At 45.0% G+C, this 15358-nt stretch overlaps 2 non-coding genes and 2 pseudogenes across 2 annotated transcripts; all 4 read right to left on the bottom strand.

Annotated features, from left to right (window-relative positions):
• Positions 1 to 4478: 4478 nt before the first annotated feature.
• On the bottom strand, positions 4479 to 4642 carry LOC130104246 (U1 spliceosomal RNA). The gene has a single exon (XR_008809457.1). It is a non-coding gene; the product is annotated as a U1 spliceosomal RNA (small nuclear RNA).
• A 395-nt stretch (positions 4643 to 5037) lies between these two features.
• On the bottom strand, positions 5038 to 5213 carry LOC130104266 (U2 spliceosomal RNA; annotated as a pseudogene).
• A 6616-nt stretch (positions 5214 to 11829) lies between these two features.
• Positions 11830 to 11993, bottom strand: LOC130104249 (U1 spliceosomal RNA). Its single transcript, XR_008809460.1, has one exon. It is a non-coding gene; the product is annotated as a U1 spliceosomal RNA (small nuclear RNA).
• Positions 11994 to 12389: 396 nt separating this feature from the next.
• Positions 12390 to 12566, bottom strand: LOC130104285 (U2 spliceosomal RNA; annotated as a pseudogene).
• Positions 12567 to 15358: the final 2792 nt, after the last annotated feature.

Below are 15358 nucleotides of genomic sequence, written 5' to 3'. Positions count from 1 at the left end.
CCATTCATACCAATAGCATGGGGGCGCTATATGTGTCCAATAAAAGTCCATATATGGATCATGAAGAAGACCCATAGTCATGTGACATTCCAGGACGTCACTGAGTGATGCAGAAAGTACAGAGATCGCTGTAACATGCAGATAAAGATGTTTTGAAGACAATAAACATGATTGCAATGATATTTGAGTTACCTGTGTTCTTCAAGCCATGCCAGGTATTTCATAATAATAGATTATATTTATAATGTAATGCTAATCGATATAGATTTCATCATCGTTCAGAACACTAAATAATACATTTTCTGTCTGATTTTTTTTTATCTGAAGCCAAGTTAGATCACAGAAGATTATTTAAAACACTAGACTTGCGTTATATAGTGAGTTTGGAGCGCAAACATAGTTTTAATCTCATAAATGGTCGTGTATTGATGGTGTGCTAAGCTTACATGCTAGCGAGCCCAGGCGCACCTGCCACGAGCAGTTATTTGTTTTATGATTTTTTTTCTAAATAGGAATGCTTACTGAAATGTTTCAGTGCATTTGATACCAGTTTCAAATATTTAGTGAGAACTTTGATAAAAGAAATTAGGGTTTGAAACCCTATGAATAGCTTGTGAATAGCCAGTCGTTAGTAGCTATAATGCAGACAAAAGAAATGCATATTTAGAGCCATAATAACCAGTCTGGAGAGGTGTAAATGTGTGCAGGGGAGACTGAGACTGAATGGGGCACCACAAAACAATAGAGACAATAGACTGAATAGATGACTCAGAAGATGACTAAACATCAGTTTGCTAATAGAGTCTAATCAAAATAAAGTAATTTGACATGATCTTGAAAAACATTTAACTAAATACAGAGCTTTATACTTATCATTTTCAGATTTTAAATATAAAATGGTCAGACATGTGGCTTTAGCTGCTGTGCATTTCTAGATTGCTCCAGGGCCAACTTCAATTTTATTTTCATGAAGATGTTTCATAAAAATAAATTTCTAATAACTTTACAAAACTTTGAAGCTATTTAAAATTGTTTTTTTCATTATGACAATAATTAATTCTACATTTACAATAAACAACCAGGTGTCAGCTTTCAAATGAGATCATACTTGTTTAGTGCAAAGGGTTCATGAACTGTATCTGTTTCAGTTTGTGTATGTCATTTCTGGGGATTTTTCAAAAGTGGGCTTGAAGCTTAACAGGTTAAAATCTCTGACTAAATTTTGCAATAAAACCGATGTTTTGTCAATTTTAAAATCTTCTACCCTCTTCCTATCTCTCTGAGTTAAGACACAGTTAAAATCCCCTGCAACCACGAGGGGAACCCTACCCAGCATGTGGGGTTGCAAATCTTCTAAAAGCTCATATCTTTCATGTTTTTCCGTAAAACCATAAACATTAAGAACGTTAAAATCCTTATCTAAGAAAGTCAAGTTTGCTAAAATTGCCCGCCCGTCCCTCACCACAGTGCTGCCCTTCACCAAAACATGGGGATTTTTTATTAAAATAGCAACACCGTCGTTTTTGTTAAAATTGGACCCACTCCAGATGGAAAGTCCTGGGGTCCAAATCTCCTCCCACTTCCTGTAATTTGTTAAAAAAGGCAGACCACATTCTTGCAATAAAAACACATCTGACTTAAAAGATTTTAAAAGGGATAAAACGCTCTGTGCTCGTATATTGCTCTTCACACTTCTCACATTGATAGTGGAGATAGTGAGAGCCATGAGCAGTATGGTTAAAAGGGTATGAGACATTTAAAATCAACAAGGTGACTACAGAGATATAGTTAAAATCATGTTATTTCTTGTTGCACTTGCCTTTCCTTTTCCCCAGAAAACCTGGAATCAAGGGGGCAAGTGCTTGACGCTTCAGGGCTCGCAGAGAGAGCCTCTTGCGATTCCTTTGGCGACGATGTTCTTAGCTTAAAATGCAGAAAGGAGACTTCATTAGGAGATTCTGCGGGCCACATACGGTCTAGATCTTCCATGGGGGAACTATCTAGCCGATGCGCTACCCGCAGCTTTTTCTCCTCTGTTGGAACCAGAGGAGATCTCGCAGTTCTTTTCTGCACTTGAGCATTAGGGAGAGAACAAATTATTTCACTCCCACTAGTTGACACACTAGCCTCCGACACGGTTTCTAGGGAGGAAACCGTTTCCTCCACCCCATCCTCCATTTTGTTTTCACTTGTGTCTTGCTGGGGAGTGGTTTCCTCCCTCTGTTCTGTTATAATTGATGGCTCAAAAAATGAGGCCGCCCCACTTCCTCCTCCTTGTCCAATCCCTGAGGCTGGCTGGGAATTTGAAATTCCCGCCAAAACCTCAGGGCCCACCTCCTCCTCTCTTTGTTCTTTTGTGTGTTCCATATGTGGGGCGGCCATTTTGTTGCCTTTCAATTTGTTGGCAAAACTTTTAGGGCAATCTCTGTAGAGATGGTTGGTTTCACCACAAAGATTACACCTTCTGCCAGTGGTACATTCTTCAAAAATGTGACCAATTCCTCTGCACTTCCCACATGTTAATTCCTTGCATGCATCGGCTAAATGCCCCATTCTCCCACACTTCCTACACAGTTTAGGCATTCCTTGATAGTGAATGTAGCCTCTGTTCTCTCCCAACACAATCATTGAAGGCAGATGCTTCAGGCCCTGGTAGCCCCCGGCGTCTTCCCATTGTTTAATGGGAATACGCCAGGAGCAATTCCAGATACCATCTTCATCTAACACTTTGACTGGTTGCCCCCGAACAGTGCAAAATCTGCCCAACCAGACACAAATGTCCTCCCCATTCACAGTTTCATTAAACATCCTGACAATCACAGTTTTTAGTGAATTGTCAGAAAGTTTCTCCACAGTAAACATAGAGAATTGGGCCTTGCATGCATCAAGCCTTTGCCAGAATTCAATTAACAGGGAAGCGCTTTTGAAACTTAAATCAAAACCTTTGTTCAGGGGGAGAGTTACTAGGCAGTTCAAGTCGTCAGGTTTAAAATTGAGGGCTTTCTGGATCAGCTTCCTGGAGAAGTCAAGACGTGACAACCCCAGGAGCTTACCATCCACCTCTTTAAATAAAAAACGCACGCTGTGGTGCCTCCGCATGCCGGCACGAGCAGCCGACATGGTGGAGACACCAACAGCTATTTAAAATACAACCTTAAAACCAGTAATAAATAAATAAATAAATAACTTACCTTGGAACACCAAGTCGTCCGGATAAAACGCACTGTCAATGTACCTCTCAAAAGTTTGAGGCTCAAGCCACTGAACGACCCAAGCCGGTAAAACCTCCAAGAGGTGATCGCTGTCTCTACCCTCAGACCAGATACTTGATCTTAGCCAAAAGGCCGAGAAGCGATGACACAATGACGCAGAGGCGGGGGAGCCGGCAAAAGCCACGCCCACCTGGGCCGCGGCGAGAGGGTCTAAGGTCGCCAACAAACAAGCTCAGCTCAGATTGGTTGTCACACCGAAAATGGATCACAACAGAGTGCACAACACGACACTCTGGAGTGCAACCTGGGATTTTGGATCATCAACATTCTGCCCTAAAAGTGAGCGGGCAGACCAAAGCGTACGTCGTAGAGACTTGAAACTCTGACGGATGCTAGTACCCGCCCGGTCTACAACATCACCAAGGCTCGCCCCGATCGGCCCCAGGGTGGCGCTGCAGCGATCAAAAGTACGAAATGGCTCGTAACTCCTCGACCGTCCGTCGCAGACCCAAGTGTCTTACATGACCGGAATCCTTGGCTCGGGCCGAACAAGACGCACGCCTCGGATTGGATGGTCGCGCTGGCGAGATTTTGGGGTATTTTGGATTTTCTGAAAAACCTACTTTTGCACACTAGTCCTAGGTTTTTTGCCCGATCTGACCCAAACCGGTGCAGAAAGATTCTCTGGAGTCTGACTGCCAACAGTGATCGTGAAAAAAGTCGGAATTTCCATTCGCGTTGGCGACCGGACGCCAAAACGTTGGGAGTTGGCGAGGCGGGCTTTACTTAAATGGCTATAACTCGCCAACGGAATGAGACAATTACACCCAACTCGGTACACCTGTGTACGGGCTCAGCCTGTGGTCACGTGAAAAGGGATGCGGCGACTGGCCACTTGGTGGCGCTGTAAACAGAAAAAACAACAACATGAATACGGCCATAGACGGCTGTATATCACATGATGTTTCACACATGCACAAGGTATTCATACCACATGATAGACCTCCTCATTACGAACAACTTTGCCTCCAGGACAACTGCTGTGAATCAAATCGTTTGTTAAATATTGGAGATTATTTGAAGAAGAATAAAACAAATCCATTTAAACAAAAAAGAAAAAACCTCCTTTCACAGAGGTTGTTTTATATCTCCCGATCAACCACTGCAGTTAAAATTATCTGGACTTCCTAGGTCATCAACTATCAGAAGAAGAAGAAGAAAAACATAAGTGGAACTTTAACAATCTGCTCTTTTAACCAGTGTGTCCAGGGGAGAGCGCGTACGCAGTCCCCCACTACCATAAATTATGCAGTCGAGATTCCCACATTTGGGGAATTCGCAGGGGTCAGCACAACCGGAGTGCAATGGCCGAGCCTCGCCCTGGGTGAACCACCTTCCTGATCATGGTGTCTCCCCTGCCAGGTAAGTATGAATTCCCAGGCCTTCAGTCAGAAGCACCCTGTCCCTCTTCGCAATCCTCACCAACGGTTTGACAATCAAACACACACACACCCCTGATTCAACTCATCAGCTCGTTAGTAAAGACTCCAAGAGATAAGAGAGACATCAAAAATGTGCAGTGGCGGGCTTTTTTGTTGTTTTTTCATGCTCCGGCTCCGTGAGCCAAAAATCTATTTAATACGCAGTCCCCGGATAGTGGACGAATCAGATATTAAACGGATAGGAACAGAGTTTTTTTTTTTTACACCACGATTCTACCTTTACTAGTATAGTATATGATCACCTACAACACGACAATACACACTACTTCCATTAACACCTGCTGCCACATAACACCAAAACATTTCTTTCATTGAACACTTTAGGGGGGTGCACCGTTCCCAGAAGTACTGCAATACCGGGTCGATGCGTGGAGTGGACGGAGCAAGCCCCTATTCCATCTCCCAGCTCCAAAAAGCAATTTAATATATGGTGCCCGGGTAGGGCACGTATCAGATATTAAACTGATAAGAACAGATTTTTCTTTCGAAAAAAGTTTATTGTCACATTGTTTTCATTCCATTCTTTCACGTTCCTTTTTTTTTCTTTTTTTTTCCATAAAAAATCGTGTAAACATTTTTTACACATATCTTAAAACAACAAAAAGGACATAATTTACAATTAAAAATCAGTTATGTTGATGTGTTGTGTAAAAGTCCATGTATATTGACATGTGTGTTGTTTTAAAGGAAAGGTAAAATGGATTAAAATAAAATAGGAAAACAAATATAAAACAATAAAACAATAAAATATGCCAAATAAAACGTCTCTTGTACAGGATCGCGGGTGAGTCCCTATCAAGATTGTCCATTCACTCCAGGTCTCCAGAACAGGCCCCAGACTCCTCGCTTCCAGTGCCCAGCGGAGATCCCCTCTCCTCCGGCCCGCTGGCCCGCTGTTCCCGTAGCCGGTGTGGTGAGGGTGCATCTACGGGCGGCCAGGGTCGGTGGTGGCCGGGACCTCTTGGTGTGACCCCAGCCCCCCCATCCGAATGACGACGTCCGGCGCCTCCTGCAGCGTAGATCTAACTATTTGCTCGCACGCGTGGAGGGGCACCGTAACGCGTTTCCCCACCAGCAGGTTTCTGGTGGCCCAGATGGCATCCTTGATGTGGTTGAGGGTGAGCCAGAGCGAGGTGAATTGCTTTGATGTTAGCTCCTTCAAGCCCTGACCCACCCCCAGGATGGCGAGCCTGTATTCCATCTGGGCCCGACCCGCTGGCAGGCACGGGAAAACCAGGGGGCTGGTCTTGGCCCACAGGTCCCGCGCAGCACCACACTCCCAGAGCAGATGGTAGACGGTCTCCGGGGAACCACATCCGGACCGTGGGCAGATGGAGTTTTTGGCCATGCCTCTGGAGTGCATGACCGCCCTGACCGGGAGGATCTCATGGGCCACCATCCACGACAAGTCCTTAAGCCTGTTCTGGAGAGCTGGGTGGGCTGCGTTCCTCCAAACGTCTTTGGCCTCACCTAGTGTGAGGCCTGGAACCGGACTCACCGATTCTCGATCCTGCACAAGAGAGATGAGAGACTTATGGTTAGTTAAAATCGTGGCATCATTTGTCTCTAAGAGATATTTCTTTAAAAATTTCTTAATAAAACTATGCTCTTTTGACAAATTAAAAGACACTGGACTTTTAAGATCAATGGGTAAAATTTTCAAACTTCTTAGGTATGACCCCATCCAGAATCGGGTCATGGCTGCTGTTTTGTGTTCTCTGGATGGGGTCAGTGCGTACTGGATGTGGAGGGCGGCAAAGCGGCTGCCTAAAAACAGGTGGGGGTCTGGGAGGCCTTTCCCGCCATTCTCTTTTTTCTTTTTGACAACCTCCCTCTTAAGTCGTTCCCACTTGGACCCCCACAGGAAATAAAATACCGCCCTCTCCAACTTGGCCAGGAATCGTCTTGGGGGACTAAAAACAGAACAGACAAGTAAAGTTAGTGGTAAAATCACTGCTTTAAAAATTAAAATCTTGCCTTCTAGCGTCAGTTGTCTTAGTCCCCAAAAGCCCAGTCTTTGTCTGACTTTCCCTAACATGTCAGTCCAGTTTCCTTGTCCTCCACCCTACCTGTCAATTTTTACTCCTAAAATTTTCAAATCATTTTCTTTAAAGTCCAAATCTAGTCCTCCTGTGTCCACGTCGCCCCACGGCCCGAAGAGCAGGGCCTCGGACTTACTCCTGTTAAGCTTGGCGCCCGAGGCCCGACCGTACCAGTCAGTCAAGTCCATTGCTCTTCGTACTGATAAAAAGTCAGTCGTTAAAAGGGTCACGTCATCCATATATAAAACACAGGTCGCCGTCAGTCCACCAGTTCCTGGGATGTCTAGTCCTTTAATCCATTTATCCCTTCTCAAGATTTGTGCCAGTGGCTCAATACAAGCCACATACAGAAGGGGAGATAAAGGACAACCCTGACGGACGCCGCTGTGGAGTTTTACAGCTTTGGATAAATGCCCATTAACCAAAATTCTGCTAGACAGATCGTTGTACAGCAATCCCACCCAGGCTATTAACCTCCCAGGAAAGCCCATTTTTCCCAGTACCTGAAGCAGGTACTGGTGCGAGACGCGGTCAAAAGCTTTTTCAAAATCTAAATTTAGGACTACTAGCCGAATGTTTCTGTCTCTCGCAAAACAGATGGCGTCTCTGATCAGTACCAGGCTGTCCGTGAGCTTCCTGCCGGGCACCGCGCAAGCTTGATCCAGGTGGATTACGTCCTCTAAAACAGTCGACATGCGTGTAGCTAAAATCTTACTAAAAAGTTTACAATCATAATTTAAAAGAGTGATTGGTCGCCAGTTTCTCAAGTCAGTCTTGTCTCCTTTTTTGTACAGTAATGTAACTATCCCTACTCTAAAGCTGTCTGGAAGTCTGTCAAGAGTCTCAAATTCTTTAAAAACTGTAAGTAAGTCGTGTGCTAAAATATCCCAGAAAGTCAGATAAAACTCAAAGGGGAGTCCGTCCATGCCCGGGGACTTCCCCTTCTTAAAACCCTTTAAAGCTTTTTCCATTTCTAAAAGAGTAAAATCCTGGGATAAAAGCACATCTGGACTCTTAACTTTTTTATCTAAAAACCCTAAAACTTCCTCTAAGATGCCATTGTGTACCTCTTTAGTGCCGTATAAATTACTGTAAAAACTTTCAATTTCCCCTAAAATCAGATCAGTTGTATTTACTTCCCCCCCCTCTAAAAGTTTTTAAAGTATTGATCGACCCTCCCCGAGCTATTGTCTTTTAAAAAAAATACCTGGTACACTTCTCTCCTTCTTCTAACTCCCTTTCTCTACATCTTAAAATAACACCTTTGCTCTTTGTTTCAGACAGGTCTGACATTTCTTTCTTTACTTCTTTTATTTCATTTGTAAAATCCAATCCATTGTTTAAAAGGTTAAAATATCTCTGCAGTCTTTTTTGCAACCCCATCATGCGTCTTTTTTCTTTATTCTTTTTTTCCTTTCCAATTTGTTTAAAAAACCGTCCTGTCCTTTGTTTCACCATCTCCCACCACTGTGCTCGTGAGTCGTAAAAGTCCTGGAGGGTCTGCCATTGGCTGAACTGCTCCCTATACTCGATAACCACTTCCTCGTCCTCTAATAGGGAACAGTTCAGCTTCCACAGCCCTCCCCCTACAGTCACACCCGTGGGAAGTGAAAGAGTGCAAGACAGCATCATGTGGTCGGAAAAAAAGAGGGGGGTCAATGTAGCATCGGTCGGCGGGAGGTCCCTTGTAAAAACATAGTCAATTCGAGAGGCTCTGGCACCGTCACCACTGAACCAGGTGAAGCCCTCCTCTCTTTGATGCATTATTTTAAAACAGTCAACTAACTTAAAATCTTTGACTATATTTTGTAATAAAACCGATGTCTTGTCGACCTTAAAATCCTCTCCTACCCTCCTTCTGTCCTTTTTTGATAATACACAGTTAAAATCCCCTGCTACCACTAGGGGAGCCCTGCCTAGCATGTGGGGTTGCAGGTCTTCTAAAAGCTCATACCTGTTATTTTTTCCAGTAAAACCATACATATTTAAAATGTTAAGATCCTTACCTAAAAAAGTCAGATTTGCTAAAATTGCCCGCCCGTCCCTCACCACAGTGATGCCCTTCACCAAAAGGTTGGGATTTTTGATTAAAATAGCAACACCGTCATTTTTGTTAAAATTGGACCCACTCCAAATGGAAAATCCTGGGGTCCAAATCTCCTCCCACTTCCTGTAATTTGTTAAAAAAGGCAAACCACATTCTTGCAATAAAAACACATCTGACTTAAAAGATTTTAAAAGGGATAACACAATCTGTGCTTGCAACGTAGACTTCATACTTCTCACATTGATTGTAGAGATAGTGAGTGCCATGAGCAGTATGGTTAAAATTACAAGCATTAATAGAAGAATAAAACCAAAAGACTGCAGAAAGTTACATTAAAATCATGTTATGTCATGTAGCACTTACTTCTCCTTTTCCCCAGAAAAACTGGGATCAGGAGGGCAAATGCTCGCCGCCTCGGAGTCCACAGAGAGAGCCTCTTGTGGCTCCTTCGGTGACGATGTTCTTAGCTTAACGTGCAAAAAGGAGACTTCATTGGGAGATTCTGCGGGCCACATACGGTCTAGATCTACCGAAGAGGAACTATCTAGCCGATGCGATGCCCGCAGCCTTTTCTCCTCTGTTTGAAGCAGAGGAGATCTCGCAGACCTTTTCTGCACTTGAGCATTGGGGAGTGAACCCTCGGTTTCATCCCCACTATCCACCACACTAACCTCCGATACGGTGTAGAGGGAGGAAGCCGTTACATCCTCCTCCTCCTCCATTTTGTTTCCACTTTTCTCTTTTTCGGGAACGGCTTCCTCACTCTGTTCGCTGTTAAAACTTGACTCCGCCCCTGTGGCCGCCCCACTTCCTTCCTCCTGCCCACTCCCTGAGGCTGGCTGGGAAATAGAATTTCCCGCCAAAACCTCAGGGACCGCCTCCTCCTTCCTTTGTTCTTTTGTTTGTTCCACATGTGGGGCGGCCATTTTGTGTCCTTTAAGTTTGTTGGCAAAACTTTTTGGGCAATCTCTGTAGAGATGGGATGACTCCCCACAGAGGTTGCACCGCCTGCCATTGGTACACTCTTCAAAAGTATGACCAATTTCTCTGCATTTCCCACATATCATTTCCTGGCATGCTTCAGCTAAGTGCCCAAACTTTCCACATTTTCTACATAATTTGGGCATACCCTGGTAGTGTATGTAGCCTCTGTTCTCGCCCAACACTATCATAGAAGGCAGATGCTTCAGGCCCTGGTAGCCCCCAGCGTCTTCCCATTGTTTAATGGGAATTCGCCAGGAGCATGTCCAAATACCATCCTCATCTAAAACCTTGACTGGCTGGCTTTGAACTGTGCAAAATCTACCCAGCCAGACACAAATGTCCTCCCCAGTCACTGTCTCATTAAACATTCTAACAATCACAGTTTTAAGTGTGTTGTCAGAGTGCTTTTCAACAGTAAACATGGACAGCTGGGATTTAGCTACTTCAAATCTGTGCCAGAAATCATTCAGGTGGGAAACCGCTCTAAAACTAACATCAAATCCTTTGTTCAGGGGCAGAGTCACGATACAATTCAGATCCTCAGGTTTAAAATTTAGAGTTTTTTGGATCAGCTTCCTGGAGAAGTCAAGACGTGACATCCCCAGGAGCTTCCCCTCAACTTCTTTGAATAAAAAACGCACGCTGTGGTGCCTCCGCACGCCGGCACGGGCAGCCGACATGGTGGAGGCACCAACAGCCTAAAACTTTAAAAAACAATAAATAAATAAATAATAAATAAATAGATAAAAAGGTCTTACCTTAAAACTGAACCGGAATAAAAGCAGCTGAATCAATGTACCTCTCAAAAGTTTGGGGCTCAAGTCACTGAAGGACCCAAGCCGGAAAAACCTCCAAGAGGCGATCGCTGTCTCTACCTTAGGACCAGACACTTGATCTTAGCCAAAAGGCCGAGAAGCGATGACACAATGACGCAGAGGCGGGGGAGCCGGCAAAAGCCACGCCCACCTGGGCCGCGGCGAGAGGGTCTAAGGTCGCCAACAAACAAGCTCAGCTCAGATTGGTTGTCACACCGAAAATGGATCACAACAGAGTGCACAACACGACACTCTGGAGTGCAACCTGGGATTTTGGATCATCAACATTCTGCCCTAAAAGTGAGCGGGCAGACCAAAGCGTACGTCGTAGAGACTTGAAACTCTGACGGATGCTAGTACCCGCCCGGTCTACAACATCACCAAGGCTCGCCCCGATCGGCCCCAGGGTGGCGCTGCAGCGATCAAAAGTACGAAATGGCTCGTAACTCCTCGACCGTCCGTCGCAGACCCAAGTGTCTTACATGACCGGAATCCTTGGCTCGGGCCGAACAAGACGCACGCCTCGGATTGGATGGTCGCGCTGGCGAGATTTTCGGGTATTTTGGATTTTCTGAAAAACCTACTTTTGCACACTAGTCCTAGGTTTTTTGCCCGATCTGACCCAAACCGGTGCAGAAAGATTCTCTGGAGTCTGACTGCCAACAGTGATCGTGAAAAAAGTCGGAATTTCCATTCGCGTTGGCGACCGGACGCCAAAACGTTGGGAGTTGGCGAGGCGGGCTTTACTTAAATGGCTATAACTCGCCAACGGAATGAGACAATTACACCCAACTCGGTACACCTGTGTACGGGCTCAGCCTGTGGTCACGTGAAAAGGGATGCGGCGACTGGCCACTTGGTGGCGCTGTAAACAGAAAAAACAACAACATGAATACGGCCATAGACGGCTGGATATCACATGATGTTTCACACGTGCACAAGGTATTCATACCACATGATAGACCTCCTCATTACGAACAACTTTGCCTCCAGGACAACTGCTGTGAATCAAATCGTTTGTTAAATATTGGAGATTATTTGAAGAAGAATAAAACAAATCCATTTAAACAAAAAAGAAAAAACCTCCTTTCACAGAGGTTGTTTTATATCTCCCGATCAACCACTGCAGTTAAAATTATCTGGACTTCCTAGGTCATCAACTATCAGAAGAAGAAGAAGAAAAACATAAGTGGAACTTTAACAATCTGCTCTTTTAACCAGTGTGTCCAGGGGAGAGCGCGTACGCAGTCCCCCACTACCATAAACTATGCAGTCGAGATTCCCACATTTGGGGAATTCGCAGGGGTCAGCACAACCGGAGTGCAATGGCCGAGCCTCGCCCTGGGTGAACCACCTTCCTGATCATGGTGTCTCCCCTGCCAGGTAAGTATGAATTCCCAGGCCTTCAGTCAGAAGCACCCTGTCCCTCTTCGCAATCCTCACCAACGGTTTGACAATCAAACACACACACACCCCTGATTCAACTCATCAGCTCGTTAGTAAAGACTCCAAGAGATAAGAGAGACATCAAAAATGTGCAGTGGCGGGCTTTTTTGTTGTTTTTTCATGCTCCGGCTCCGTGAGCCAAAAATCTATTTAATACGCAGTCCCCGGATAGTGGACGAATCAGATATTAAACGGATAGGAACAGAGTTTTTTTTTTTTACACCACGATTCTACCTTTACTAGTATAGTATATGATCACCTACAACACGACAATACACACTACTTCCATTAACACCTGCTGCCACATAACACCAAAACATTTCTTTCATTGAACACTTTAGGGGGGGTGCACCGTTCCCAGAAGTACTGCAATACCGGGTCGATGCGTGGAGTGGACGGAGCAAGCCCCTATTCCATCTCCCAGCTCCAAAAAGCAATTTAATATATGGTGCCCGGGTAGGGCACGTATCAGATATTAAACTGATAAGAACAGATTTTTTCTTTCGAAAAAAGTTTATTGTCACATTGTTTTCATTCCATTCTTTCACGTTCCTTTTTTTTTCTTTTTTTTCCATAAAAAATCGTGTAAACATTTTTTACACATATCTTAAAACAACAAAAAGGACATAATTTACAATTAAAAATCAGTTATGTTGATGTGTTGTGTAAAAGTCCATGTATGTTGACATGTGTGTTGTTATAAAGGAAAGGTAAAATGGATTAAAATAAATAGGAAAACAAATATAAAACAATAAAACAATAAAATATGCCAAATAAAACGTCTCTTGTACAGGATCGCGGGTGAGTCCCTATCAAGATTGTCCATTCACTCCAGGTCTCCAGAACAGGCCCCAGACTCCTCGCTTCCAGTGCCCAGCGGAGATCCCCTCTCCTCCGGCCCGCTGGCCCGCTGTTCCCGTAGCCGGTGTGGTGAGGGTGCATCTACGGGCGGCCAGGGTCGGTGGTGGCCGGGACCTCTTGGTGTGACCCCAGCCCCCCCATCCGAATGACGACGTCCGGCGCCTCCTGCAGCGTAGATCTAACTATTTGCTCGCACGCGTGGAGGGGCACCGTAACGCGTTTCCCCACCAGCAGGTTTCTGGTGGCCCAGATGGCATCCTTGATGTGGTTGAGGGTGAGCCAGAGCGAGGTGAATTGCTTTGATGTTAGCTCCTTCAAGCCCTGACCCACCCCCAGGATGGCGAGCCTGTATTCCATCTGGGCCCGACCCGCTGGCAGGCACGGGAAAACCAGGGGGCTGGTCTTGGCCCACAGGTCCCGCGCAGCACCACACTCCCAGAGCAGATGGTAGACGGTCTCCGGGGAACCACATCCGGACCGTGGGCAGATGGAGTTTTTGGCCATGCCTCTGGAGTGCATGACCGCCCTGACCGGGAGGATCTCATGGGCCACCATCCACGACAAGTCCTTAAGCCTGTTCTGGAGAGCTGGGTGGGCTGCGTTCCTCCAAACGTCTTTGGCCTCACCTAGTGTGAGGCCTGGAACCGGACTCACCGATTCCCGATCCTGCACAAGAGAGATGAGAGACTTATGGTTAGTTAAAATCGTGGCATCATTTGTCTCTAAGAGATATTTCTTTAAAAATTTCTTAATAAAACTATGCTCTTTTGACAAATTAAAAGACACTGGACTTTTAAGATCAATGGGTAAAATTTTCAAACTTCTTAGGTATGACCCCATCCAGAATCGGGTCATGGCTGCTGTTTTGTGTTCTCTGGATGGGGTCAGTGCGTACTGGATGTGGAGGGCGGCAAAGCGGCTGCCTAAAAACAGGTGGGGGTCTGGGAGGCCTTTCCCGCCATTCTCTTTTTTCTTTTTGACGACCTCCCTCTTAAGTCGTTCCCACTTGGACCCCCACAGGAAATAAAATACCGCCCTCTCCAACTTGGCCAGGAATCGTCTTGGGGGACTAAAAACAGAACAGACAAGTAACATTAGTGGTAAAATCACTGCTTTAAAAATTAAAATCTTGCCTTCTAGCGTCAGTTGTCTTAGTCCCCAAAAGCCCAGTCTTTGTCTGACTTTCCCTAACATGTCAGTCCAGTTTCCTTGTCCTCCACCCTCCCTGTCAAATTTTACTCCTAAAATTTTCAAATCATTTTCTTTAAAGTCCAAATCTAGTCCTCCTGTGTCCACGTCGCCCCACGGCCCGAAGAGCAGGGCCTCGGACTTACTCCTGTTAAGCTTGGCGCCCGAGGCCCGACCGTACCAGTCAGTCAAGTCCATTGCTCTTCGTACTGATAAAAAGTCAGTCGTTAAAAGGGTCACGTCATCCATATATAAAACACAGGTCGCCGTCAGTCCACCAGTTCCTGGGATGTCTAGTCCTTTAATCCATTTATCCCTTCTCAAGATTTGTGCCAGTGGCTCAATACAAGCCACATACAGAAGGGGAGATAAAGGACACCCCTGACGGACGCCGCTGTGGAGTTTTACAGCTTTGGATAAATGCCCATTAACCAAAATTCTGCTAGACAGATCGTTGTACAGCAATCCCACCCAGGCTATTAACCTCCCAGGAAAGCCCATTTTTCCCAGTACCTGAAGCAGGTACTGGTGCGAGACGCGGTCAAAAGCTTTTTCAAAATCTAAATTTAGGACTACTAGCCGAATGTTTCTGTCTCTCGCAAAACAGATGGCGTCTCTGATCAGTACCAGGCTGTCCGTGATCTTCCTGCCGGGCACCGCGCAAGCTTGATCCAGGTGGATTACGTCCTCTAAAACAGTCGACATGCGTGTAGCTAAAATCTTACTAAAAAGTTTACAATCATAATTTAAAAGAGTGATTGGTCGCCAGTTTCTCAAGTCAGTCTTGTCTCCTTTTTTGTACAGTAATGTAACTATCCCTACTCTAAAGCTGTCTGGAAGTCTGTCAAGAGTCTCAAATTCTTTAAAAACTGTAAGTAAGTCGTGTGCTAAAATATCCCAGAAAGTCAGATAAAACTCAAAGGGGAGTCCGTCCATGCCCGGGGACTTCCCCTTCTTAAAACCCTTTAAAGCTTTTTCCATTTCTAAAAGAGTAAAATCCTGGGATAAAAGCACATCTGGACTCTTAACTTTTTTATCTAAAAACCCTAAAACTTCCTCTAAGATGCCATTGTGTACCTCTTTAGTGCCGTATAAATTACTGTAAAAACTTTCAATTTCCCCTAAAATCAGATCAGTTGTATTTACTTCCCCCCCTCTAAAAGTTTTTAAAGTATTGATCGACCCTCCCCGAGCTATTGTCTTTTTAAAAAAATACCTGGTACACTTCTCTCCTTCTTCTAACTCCCTTTCTCTACATCTT

Source organism: Rhinichthys klamathensis, unplaced genomic scaffold (assembly GCF_029890125.1).
Source record: "Rhinichthys klamathensis goyatoka isolate OS25496 unplaced genomic scaffold, OSU_Roscu_1.1 h1tg000306l_1, whole genome shotgun sequence".
Lineage (NCBI taxonomy): Eukaryota > Metazoa > Chordata > Actinopteri > Cypriniformes > Leuciscidae > Rhinichthys > Rhinichthys klamathensis.
Note: the sequence above shows the minus strand (reverse complement) of the source record. Positions and strands in the feature narration are given on the sequence as shown.